The 11,971-nt window shown below is 43.3% G+C and overlaps 1 long non-coding RNA gene across 1 annotated transcript; it reads left to right on the top strand.

The window, feature by feature from the left end:
- The first annotated feature begins 449 nt into the window (after positions 1-449).
- LOC311001097 lies at positions 450-1,418 on the top strand. Its single transcript, XR_014596135.1, has 3 exons — positions 450-499; positions 1,162-1,311; positions 1,397-1,418. It is a non-coding gene; the product is annotated as an uncharacterized lncRNA (long non-coding RNA).
- The last annotated feature ends 10,553 nt before the right edge of the window (positions 1,419-11,971 follow it).

Genomic DNA, 11,971 nt, shown 5'->3' with positions numbered 1-11,971 from the left:
ACAGTATTAGAAAAAAAAAAAAAAAAAGGCAGATCTTGGAAAAGCAACCAAAATAATGACATAATTATTATTAATAAGATCAACATGCACTAATCTACTAGTGATGAGACAGAAAAATGATTATGAGCATCAGTAATATTTCGTCAGCTATGCATGCGCTGTAAAAGAAAAGGATAACCACGAATGATCAGAGTTCCTCCTAATAGCTTATTATAAGTAACAAATAAAGTAAAACACAGGATAGTAATAGCAGGATTGTTACATGTTTTGATCGAAGCAAATAAAACTATAACAATAAAGCATGATCGAAGTTCACCAACCAAATTAGAGTCACTAGCCTACAGGAGAAAGTTCAAGTGTGAACTCCCCGACAATCACATAACAGGTTTAGAGAAGTGTCCGTTTACACTCCTCCTCCTCCTCCTCTGACGTTTGAAACTGACTTTTTTAGTTTCGATTTCAACGCAGCTGTGTGACGCAGTTATATTCTCCGCTTAAGGTAATGTTAACTGTTTTAATGTTTTATTCAGCAATAACTGTCGTTAACCGAGTAACAGTAGAAACGCGAACATCCCGATTCTACTTGTTTTACATTTGTTTTCTTTATTTTAAGATAATATTCCTATAAATGAGTCAAAACTAGAACTGTACAGTTGTGTAATCAAAACGTGTCCGCCATGTTGTCTGTGTGTTCGCTGTTATTTTCAACTATGAAATAATGGCAGAAGCAGATTGAGTTGATGGTCACAGGGTTGATATGTGTGTGTTGGTGACCGGAGGCAGCTTTATCAATAGGTTTCACATTTGTCGTGGCTCTGAGTGAAACTAGTGTGTGATTCTGATTGTGTGGTCACCTTGAGCTCTGTACTTCTACTAAGAATAATCTTTTTTTTCTTTTTGTTTTTAAACTTTGGAAACTTTGATCACGGTAGTCAGCTGCCTGCTCTCTCGGACTTCCTGCGTTTTATACGTTATTACAAACACACACACACACACACACACACACACACACACACACACACACACACACACACACACACACACACACACACACACACACACACACTTGCAGCTCCATCTAGTGAACTGAGAGTATAAGTGCAGGTGCAGCAGACACATGATGGACATGTGAGCTGGTAATGATGTGTGTTTCCTCTGCAGGTGAAGCTACAAAGTGAGTGAGTGAGTGAGTATGAACTGATGTGGATGTGAACTCAGCAGCATGGGTCAGTATGATGACACAGAGGAGGGAGACCCGTCTTCTAAAACACCTCCATGCTGGGAACACCAGAGCCAGACCAGAGGTCAAAGGTTAGATGAACATCAGTGTCCATGACTTATATCACTGCAGAGCATTATTATGCATACTCAAAACTTGGTGTGTGTTGTTTTCAAGCCCAGAGCAGCAGCACCAGCCCCAGTCTATTGAACCTGAGCCCAGCTGTGTGTCCCTCAAGAGTAACCATTCAAAACAAGGCTTCATAGATTTTAAAGATGGAAAACAATCCTCTGCTGCAGACAGGTAAGCTGTTACTGTTCAATTATTGTTGTTTAGTTCAAAACCTTATTAAAGGAGTATTATCGCAAAATTCGGCCACTAGATGGAGCCAGGCGGAGCTTATCAGATATAAACAAGTGGGCAGCTGTCAGAGAGAGAGAGCAGCCTCGTTTAGTCCCCCCCTCCCCCCCTCCTTCTCCCTCCCCCCTCCTCCTCCCTCACCAGGCTGAATGAACGTGCAATCGCGGGAAAAAGAAAACTCGCTAGTGGAAGCGGCAGCTCTACGTCGCGCACAACCACAACAATGACAACAACAACTGACACGTCCTCCTTAATAACGCTGAGAGGACAGCTGAAGAAAGACACAGGGACGTGGAGACAAAGTGTTCTACCAGCGATTCAGTGACTGTAAGCAGCCTGACACTGCTACATTACAATTTACTGTTGCATATTTGTCCGGTTCGGGGGTCGGATTTGCGAGTTCCGAGTGCATTTTAACGCAGCAAGCGCCGGGCCGGCTTGGATCATAACAAAGACAAATGCTGCATTTGCCCCACGGACACTATACTGTTGGCGATTTTTTTTGTAAATTTAGTTATGGCTCCCCCCGACCCATCTTTTGCATATGTCAGCTTATTTTATGCTATTACTGCTGTATTTGCGATAATGCTCCTTTAAGTCTCAGAACTCTTCCTCTCCTCTTCTAAACTGACCATTGTTTTATGAACTGTAAAGACTATAATGCAAAAACCCTCTCCTTCCTGTATTTGCATCAGATCACGATGTCTGACTTGTGCCAAACTTCAGTGACCTTCTTCAACTTTCAAACTAAACTCTCAATGATTTTTATTCTGTGTTCTGTGTGCAGTGGAAGACTGAATAGATAATTTCCACTATGTGTGGGTTTTCTTTTACAGGATTAATGGGAGGCGAGCTGGATGTGAACCTGAGCCCAGCTGTGTGTCCCTCAAGAGTGACAGCTCAATACAAGGCTTCATGGATTTTAATGGAGAGCAACCCCCTGCTGCAAAGAAGTAAGCTGTTACTAACATTATTAAAGATGTTTTTTTTAATGTCTGTCTACAGCCACTCTGGAGAGGATGTACAATCATTTCTCTGTTCAGATGATAACACAGCTGACAGGACAGAACAGCAACGACAGTGGTTCTGGACTTTATTGTTTCACTTTGTTCTGGGTGCAGTGCAGATTATATCCTGTGTCTTTCAGGAGGAAACTAGAAAACCCAGAGTCCAGCTGTGTGTCCCTCAAGAGTGACAGGTCAAAACAAGGCTTCATAGATTTTAAAGATGGAAAACAATCCTCTGCTGCAGACAGGTAAACTGTTGTTCAATTTAAACATGACTAAAGCCCTATTCGCACGGGATTAGTTTTACCTGGGGACCTCTGGTAATTTGTAATAATTGCGGAGGATGTCGCCGTGCGAATGCGCCGTGTCAGTAGCCTAATTTGTAAAGTAAAAATTCCCCCGCAAATGACCTACTATATTTCACCAAAGACCGACGTCACGTGGTAAAACTAGTCCCATGCCAATCTGCATCTCAGTAATTGAGGGGCATTTTTTGTTTTTGTTGTTTTTATTGTGCGCCTTTTTCTATTTCTTTCCTGGTTGAAACATGGAGGCTGCGGTGGAAATTATGAGCGGCAATTTTGACACCATTTTAGGTGCAAATACAGTCTCATCTCGGTACAAACAGCGCAGATCCATAAAAAAAAAGCAAAATTTCAGAGGATATTGACATGCGACTTTTTAACACATGACGGCCCGTTATTGCAACAACAACTGCACTGTTGCGAAATCATGTTGCTGCTTTGACATTTTATTTACATTTGCTTCGCACATGGATGTGACAGCAGCGGATGTTAGGACATGCACAGCTTTGACGTCATATCGGAGCATTAATGTCAGTAAATTCAAGTAAAATACAGACTTTACTTATCCCGTGCGAATGCACCGCAAGAAACACAGATGTGGGGGGGTAATTTACAAATCACCAGGCGTCCCCAGGTAATACTAATCCCGTGCGAATAGGGTTTAAGTCTCAGAACTCTTTGTCTCCTCTTCTAAACAGACCATCAGTTTTATGCAAGAACCCTCTCCTTCCTCTATTTGCATCCTGTCAGATCATGATGCCTAATTTCAGTGACCTTCTTCTACTTTCAAACTAAACTCTCAATGATTTTTATTCTGTGTTCTGTGTGCAGTGGAAGACTGAATAGATAATTTCCACTATGTGTGGGTTTTCTTTTACAGGATTAATGGGAGGCGAGCTGGATGTGAACCTGAGCCCAGCTGTGTGTCCCTCAAGAGTGACAGGTCAATACAAGGCTTCATGGATTTTAATGGAGAGCAACCCCCTGCTGCAAAGAAGTAAGCTGTTACTAACATTATTAAAGATGTTTTTTTTTTAATGTCTGTCTACGGTAGGGTTGCATTTTCAAAGTTGGAAACTTTCCATGGGAATGAATGGGAATATATGGGAATTAACGGGAATATATGGGAATAAACGGGAATAAATCAGAAATTGTTGGCCCTTAACAGGGAACTTAAATATAGTTGGAGAAAATATATTGTAGCATAATCTTGGCTAAAACAACCAGATTTAATGCAAGTGTACTTGAATATCTATGCTATTCCTCCATCACATGCACACAGCACACTGCTTACTGCAGGGCTATTGAGGCCACGCCCCCTACATGCACCCCCCATCACATGCACAGATGATTTCTTGAACCCTGGAGGCCACACTGTTGAGCCCAAAGCACAAGAGGGGGGCTCCTTTCATTTAAAGGGACAACGAGGAGTTTTTGAAAGAGAAGTGTTTTCACACTACATTTCCCATGAGCCTCCGTGTGCACAGTGAAATAATTGGACCGGCGTAAGACGGACGAAAGCGAAAACATTTGCCAAAAAAGTTTTCATTGATCAAGAATGAAAGTCGGAGTTTCGAAGACGATCAGATACCGTCATAGTTCCGACCATAAACCGCGATTCGGCGGCGTTATTCCCATGACCCACAGGGCAGCAGCCGCAAAACCGAAACTAGGAAATGCTGGGTGAGCCGACCACTAAATAATGATAATAACAGTAATGTAGTTCATCCACATTAATATGAGACTTTTTTATAACCAAATAAAAACTCCTCGTTGTCCCTTTAACATTTTGAATGGGATTTTTATTTTATTTTTTGTGGTGTGGGGGGTGGGGGGGGGTTTACTCAACATTCATGTTTTTGTTGTTCAGTAAAAGAACTGATTGTTCAAACAAGAATTAAAACTTGATAAAGTGCTTTTAATTGTATTATTTTGCACGGATGTTTGCTTATGACAAAACAAAATACTTACATATATATGTTTGGATATGATACAGCTTGTTTAAATTACCCCCAATTTCTAGTTAATTCCCATAAATTCCCATAATTCCCGTGGAAAGTTTCCAATTTGGAATATTTCCAAAATTCCCCAGCTTAACTTCCCATGGAAAGTTTCCGGAAATAAAATTTTCCGCCCCTTTGCAACCCTAGTCTACGGCCACTCTGGAGAGGATGTAAAATATTTTTTTTCTGTTCAGTGTTGATAACACATCTGACAGGACAGAAGAGCAACAACAGTGGTTTCTGCACTTCATCTACAGATTGATTCACTTTGTTCTGGGTGCAGTGCAGATACAGTATATAGCTATGGGCAATGTGGGCGACCGCCCAGGGCGCAATCTTTGTGAGGGCGCACTAGTGCTCTCCCAAAAAAAAAAAAAACTTAGACTACCGCTCCGCTCATTTCCACATCAAGTTAGAGTGTCACCTCAACTTGCTGCTGAGAGTCATGTACTACAGGTTGTGTGTGTGTCAGAGGAGGCAAGGGGGAGTGGGGGATCAACTTGTGACTGCTGAGGTCTCACGTTGGATGCTCCGCCGGCCCAGTGTGCTCTCATGCGGGGAAAGAAAGGAGAGTTAAGCGCTAAACTCCTCGCCCTGAAGTTGGCTTCATTTTGGTAATGTTGCTATGGGGATGCCCAGCAATATTCCCCTTCTTCCTCTTCAATGTCCGGTCTCTGGTAAACAACATGAATGAACTGCGACAGGATCACGTTTTTAAAAGGATCCTGGACTGTCATGATGTTTATAATAAGCTGGTTTAACAGCAACGTCACGCTGTTTCCAAAACCACACTGACTTCAGCAGAGAAGTGAGTTTAGTTTAGCCTACAGATGGAACAGTGGTTCCTGTCATTACTTTATATTCAAAATATCAAATTGCTGGCCCTGCACTAACAAACTGGACAGGCTCGAAAACTATTTTGGCATCTCAGGCCAGGTACTTAAATGGTTAAGATCTTACCTGTCAGATCGATCTCATTGTGTTCTCTATAACAATACATTTTCTGAGTCTTGCCCTGTTAGGTACGGGGTTCCTCAAGGCTCTGTCCTTGGTCCATTACTGTTCTCATTATACTTGGCACCACTTGGTCTGATTATGCGTTCTTTTGGAATTGTTTTTCACTGTTATGCAGATGATTTCCAAATATATATGCCAGTTGTTGCAGAAAATGGGTCCTGCTCTGATAAACTTACAGCCTGTTTGGCCACTGTGAGGACCTGGCTATCAACAAACTTTCTGCTGCTTAATGCAGCGAAGACCGAAATGATAGCTATCGGACCAGCAAAGTTATGCCACCGGTTTGATCACTTTACTGTATCTCTGGATGAATGCGTTATTCACTGCAAGGATAAGGTAAAAAATCTTGGAGTGCTCTTTGATCAGACCCTCTCTTTTGAGTCACATTTAAAGGAGGTGACTAAAATAGCATTTTTTCACCTCAGAAAAATCGCTAAGATCAGATCTATCCTTTCTTTGAAAGACGCAGAGACTCTTATTCATGCCTTTGTAACTTCAAGGTTAGATTATTGCAATGTGCTTTTATCTGGGCTGCACAAAAAGAGCCTTCGTGGTCTGCAGTTGGTCCAAAATGCAGCAGCCCGTTTGCTGACCGGATCATCCCGCTATGAGCATGTTAGCCCTGTATTGGCCTGAGGCCTCTCTTCATTGGCTCCCTGTTCGGGTCAGAGCCGATTTCAAGGTGCTGTTGTTGACGTACAAAATTTGAAATGGTCTTGCTCCGATCTATATGTCAGACCTTGTTAACACTTATGTACCTGTATGACCTTTGCGCTCCCAGGCGAGTGATTACCTGAGTGTCCCAAAGGTGAATAAAAAAACAGCAGGTGAGCGGGCTTTTTCCTTCCGCGCACCTACTTTGTGGAACAGTCTTCCCTTGGACATCAGGCAGTCATTTTCAGTTGAGGTCTTTAAAGCTAAGCTTAAGACCCACTTGTATACTGTCACGTATGAGTAGGTGTTTTTGCCTTCTCTGTCATCCATGTTTGAACTGTTGTTTTATTGTTGTGTCTGTTTTTACATGTTTTTAAACGTTCTGTAACTGTACAGCACTTTGATGGAAAGTGCTCTATAAATAAAAATTATTAAACAAAAACTATTTTAAATTGTGTATTTTTTTAGAGGTTCAGAGGTAGTCAAGCTGCTCAGTTTTAATATAGCCTAAGCCTACTAATTTTATATGATTGGCTATTTTAAAAAATCATTTAAATATGGCTGGATGATCAATAACAAATTAAACTGTGGTTTGACAAATTCAAACACATTTATTGATGATTTAATTTAAAGGAGCCACGGTAGCCTATAAGATCATGTGTAAGATCAAATTCAGTGTTAAAGGTGCTCAGGCAGGTGATTTTCCACTACAGCTGAGTTCTTCTAGTTCCTCCTCAGCGGGGGCGGGGTCAGCACGGGGGCGATCGCGGGGCCGCATTGTCCGTGTCTCTTTTTTTGATCTGCTCGTCAGCTCCAAACTCACTCGTCTGCACCTCGATTACGGACCACAGTGTGGTTTTACACACAGCAACATTTAAAGCAGAAGTAAGCGATCCGGTGGTTTTGGCCAACTTCTTGTCAGCAGATGGAGTTAGCAGTCCCCGCCCTCGTCCCTACGTCACCACATTCACGCGCATCCCTTGGCTGCACACACAGCCCTTCATGCCGTTCTCTCTCCTCATTGGATAAAGGTTGTAGGAAACAGTTTGAAACAACGTTCAAAACACACACAGCCAGTATCAAAATTAAACATAAAGTCTGCTTGCTTAATGCTAACGTATAATTTAAAACTCCATAGACGGGCTAACAGAAATTAGCATCGCAGCCACAGCAGTAAAGCTGCTAAAAGCTTTTTTAATTCTGGCTTTAGCGCTGTTAACACGACAGAACATGTGGACCAGCTGGTCTTCCTCCATAAGAATCTGACCACCGACCCCGTCGGTGGTTAATTTGAACTGTACATTTAGAGCAATATAGCGCATTTACCGTTTATTAGCGGGCAAGCGCGACCTGACTTTTGCGCTTGATTGTATGGGTTTACCGATCCATTGTGTCACCTACAGTGTATTTTAAATGTTTATTTTAAAAGAAAGGAGCTATAATATACGTCTAATGCGTTGCTATCGTTTCATTACATTCATTATGATGCATTCTCTCTCCTCTGTTAGGGCGGCGCTCCCCCTCGCTCCTCTCTCACACACACACCCTCAGTGAAGCGACTCTCCCGGTTCAGCCCATAATATAATACATCCATGGTACAGTCCTGTCCACTGCGCTTCCTGAGCTGCTTCCCCAGCTGACGTTACGAGTGGACTCTTGGTCTGAGTTGCCGCGGTGCGCAGTCCGAGCGGACCTGTTGGTGTATCAGGGGTGTTAAACGTGTGGCCCACGGGCCAAAAGCGGCCCGTCAGAGGGTCCAATCCGGCCCATGGGATGAATTTGCCAAGTGGGGAAATTACGTAGAAGACAGAAGAGCTTAACTGTAAACATCTTAATAATGTAGCTACTTGTACTTCTTTGCACAAAAACAAAGGGAAGAATTTAGAGTTCTCGTTATTCATAGGCTGTTATGTGGTCCGGCCCACCTGAGATAAAAAAAAAAAGCCATGCACACTAGTCTGCACGCTCTTTTTTGACATTGACATTAGGAAGATAAGCTTTTTCTCTTCAAGAAACCTAGGTGCTTTGTGGGTGGGCTGGGGGACAATGGTGCGGGACTTGACTTGACATAACCTGTAACTCGACTTGACTTGACTTTCCCACAAAAGAAAAGACTTGGGACTTGCTTGAGACTTGAACCGGAGGGATCGGAGGGACTTGGACAATTGTCTGGTACCTGGTACCAGGTACTAGGGCTAGTGGAAAAGCAAAAAAAGCAGGCCGTGCCGTGCCGATAGTGCTTCCTGCTTTGCTTGAGAGCAGACGCTTCTCTCCTTTGCTCTCCGCTTCACTCTCTCTTTTCTTTTTCCATTGCAATCTTTTCCTTTTGAAATTTATTTGTATTTTTTCCTAGATACCTACATATCACTGGGAGCCTAATTTATGATAGTTACTGGAGGCTACGACTGTTTTTTAAACTGTTTTACCCTGAGAGTGTGGCTTATCAGCAGCAAAACCCGGCACTGTTGTGACCGGGATTGAGGAGCTCAGCTAACAGAAGCTAATTAGCAGCAAGATGCCTCCCTTTTCCACGGAGGACTACCACAAACTGCTCCAGAAGATAGCAGTACTGGAAACAAAAATGCATCGGCTCGAAGTGAACGTGGAGATAAATGGACAATATGGAAATGATACTACTCTGCCGATATTCCAAAACAGTGAAAGGGAGCAGGCTAACACAAGGCTAACGGGCACAACCAAGGCACGGCCGGAGCCAGGTGTAAATGGGAGTAAATCAAACAGTGCTCCCTGGAACTCTCTTGGTGCAAAGCCAAAGCACCACAAAATACCTCCCTCAAACATGGGAAGACGATTATCAGGCAGAACTCAGCACCCGGAGATGGATTACGACACCGAGTGGCCTGCACTGCCATCACACAGGACTGTCTCCTCAACCCCAAAACCACGGAAAAAACAACCACGGACCAAGGCTACGAGCAAACTGCCCCAAGACACAGGGATTCTACTTGTGAACAGATATGCTCCACTTTCACAGGACCCAGACTCCCCAAAAGAAGGCTCATCTCCCAGGACCAGAGAAAGGTATGAGGCTAAATCTGATGCTAAAGGGCTACAGAGAGAGCTAACCACTGGGCCTCAAACACTGATAGTGGGTGACGGAGCTGTGAATGACATAAAACGCTTTTGCAGCAAGAACAACACCAAGGTACTGTGTTTTCCCAATGACATGGTGTCTGATGTCTCAAAAAAGATCCTGAAGATTGTTGCTGAGCATCCAACATTGAAATCGCTCATCATACACACAGGAGCCCTTGATGTTGTGAAGCAACAATCAGAGCTATTAAAACAAGACTTCATGGAACTGATAAACAAAGTTCAGTGTTCAAATACTGAGGTGTTTTTCAGTGGACCTCTGCCAACAGTTCGGCGAGGAGATGAGAGATTCAGCAGGCTGATGATGCTGAACAGATGGCTTAAAGATACATGTACTGCTCAATCACTGAACTTTATTGACAACTTCAACATCTTTTGGGAACGCAGGCACCTCTTTAAGGCAGATGGATTTAGCCTTAACAAGTCAGGAGTACAGCTGCTAAGTGCCAACATCTTTTACTTTTTGCGTCAGGCACCAGCAGTCCCTGTCAAGGACAAGGGACAAAACAATCCAAAACAGCAGATAAGACAGCGCTCTGGTGAGGGTGCTGAGATAAGGATTGACAACGGAGGACAGCAGACTCAGAAAGAACCTGCAACGTCATCATCATCTGCACCCCAGCAACTGGATCATCCACCAGCCCCAACAGCGTCATCATCTGCACCCCAACAAGTGGATTATCCACCAGCCCCAACAACGTCATCATCTGCACCCCAACAACTGGATTATACACCAGCCCCAACAGCGTCATCATCTGCACCCCAACAAGTGGATTATCCACCAGCCCCAACAACACAACACGAGGAGTCTCCCTTAGCCCCAAAAGCCCCAAAAGGAGAGTCTCCCCCGGCCCCAACAGGAGACTCCCAACATTCAACCCCCCGGACCCCATCCAGCCCCCAACTCTCTTCATCTAGTCTTGACTCCCCATTTCTGGATTTCCCTGACAGGATGAAGAGCTTCATCACTAGTGGAATCCAACTAACACCACGCCAGGGTCTCACATTTTCCCCCATTAACCCCCCACATCGTCCACCCCCTCCCATTCCACCGCGTCAGAAACAACCCTCGACCAAAAGCAACCGAGCCCCCCCACTTCCTCTGAATCATCATATCATTGAGTCTGAATGATATGTGCCGGGTCCAGGCTGCAATACTGATATCAAGAATGCTCTTTCCCAGGAAAAGTCAGGGCCCTATGGAGTTCAGGCAGCTTTCTCAATCCCTGTGGTGACGGGTAACAGAAAAGTGATCAAACTGGTGAGAAATAAAAAGGGTTCAATTAAATCTACCAATCTAGTGAGTATAGCTTGTCAGCCTCGAAACTCACCAGTGTCTCCTGTTATCTCCACAAGGTTAGCTCTACTTAATATCAGATCACTAGCCAACAAATCCTTGTTAGTAAATGACATCATTATGACCTATAATCTAGACTTCTTACTTCTTAGTGAAACATGGCTAACTGAATGTAGCTGTGCTACCATTCTCAATGAGGCTGCACCAACAAATTTCAGTTTTATGAATAAGTGTCGAAGTGTTAAGAAAGGCGGGGGAGTTGCTGCCATTTTTAAATCTGTATTTCAGTGCAAGGAAACTATATTTGGTGATTTTAGCTCTTTTGAATACCTCTGTTTTTTAGTAAAGGGGGATCCAAAAGTTCTCTTCCTAATTATTTACAGACCACCAAGATACCCAGGAAAATTCTTTGATGAGTTTGCCGAACTGCTGTCAGTTATCTGCACTGACTACAACTTTTTTATCATAACAGGGGATTTTAACATTCACATTGACAATAACATGGACACAAATGCCAAAGAACTTTGCTCTCTTCTTGACACTTTTGGCCTCTCCCAACATGTGAAAGGGCCCACACACACCCGAGGCCACACTCTGGATCTGGTTATCTCTAGAGGTGTTGACATTACTTCTGTTGATATCAAGGACTTGGCTCTTTCTGATCATTTCTGTGTGTTCTTTGACTTACAGATAACTCCGGACATGCAGTTACCCTCTGTATCTGTTAGGAAAAGGTTCATAAATGAGAATACCAGTGTTAAGTTTATGGAGGCTATAGTCATGTCACCAACTGTGAGTGCAGAGACAGTTGATGAACTCCTGGATAATTTCAACTGCAAAATCTCAAATGTCATTGATACCATTGCACCTTTTAAAACTAAGATGACCTTGACCAGACAGAGAACACCATGGAGGAACACTTTGATGGTAAAGGCTCTGAAAACAGAATGCAGGAAAGCTGAGCGTAAATGGAGAAAAACTAAACTTCAAATCCA

This window comes from Trachurus trachurus, assembly GCF_905171665.1.
Source record: "Trachurus trachurus genome assembly, chromosome: 2".
Classification (NCBI taxonomy): domain Eukaryota; kingdom Metazoa; phylum Chordata; class Actinopteri; order Carangiformes; family Carangidae; genus Trachurus; species Trachurus trachurus.
This window is presented reverse-complemented; position numbering and strand designations above follow the sequence as displayed.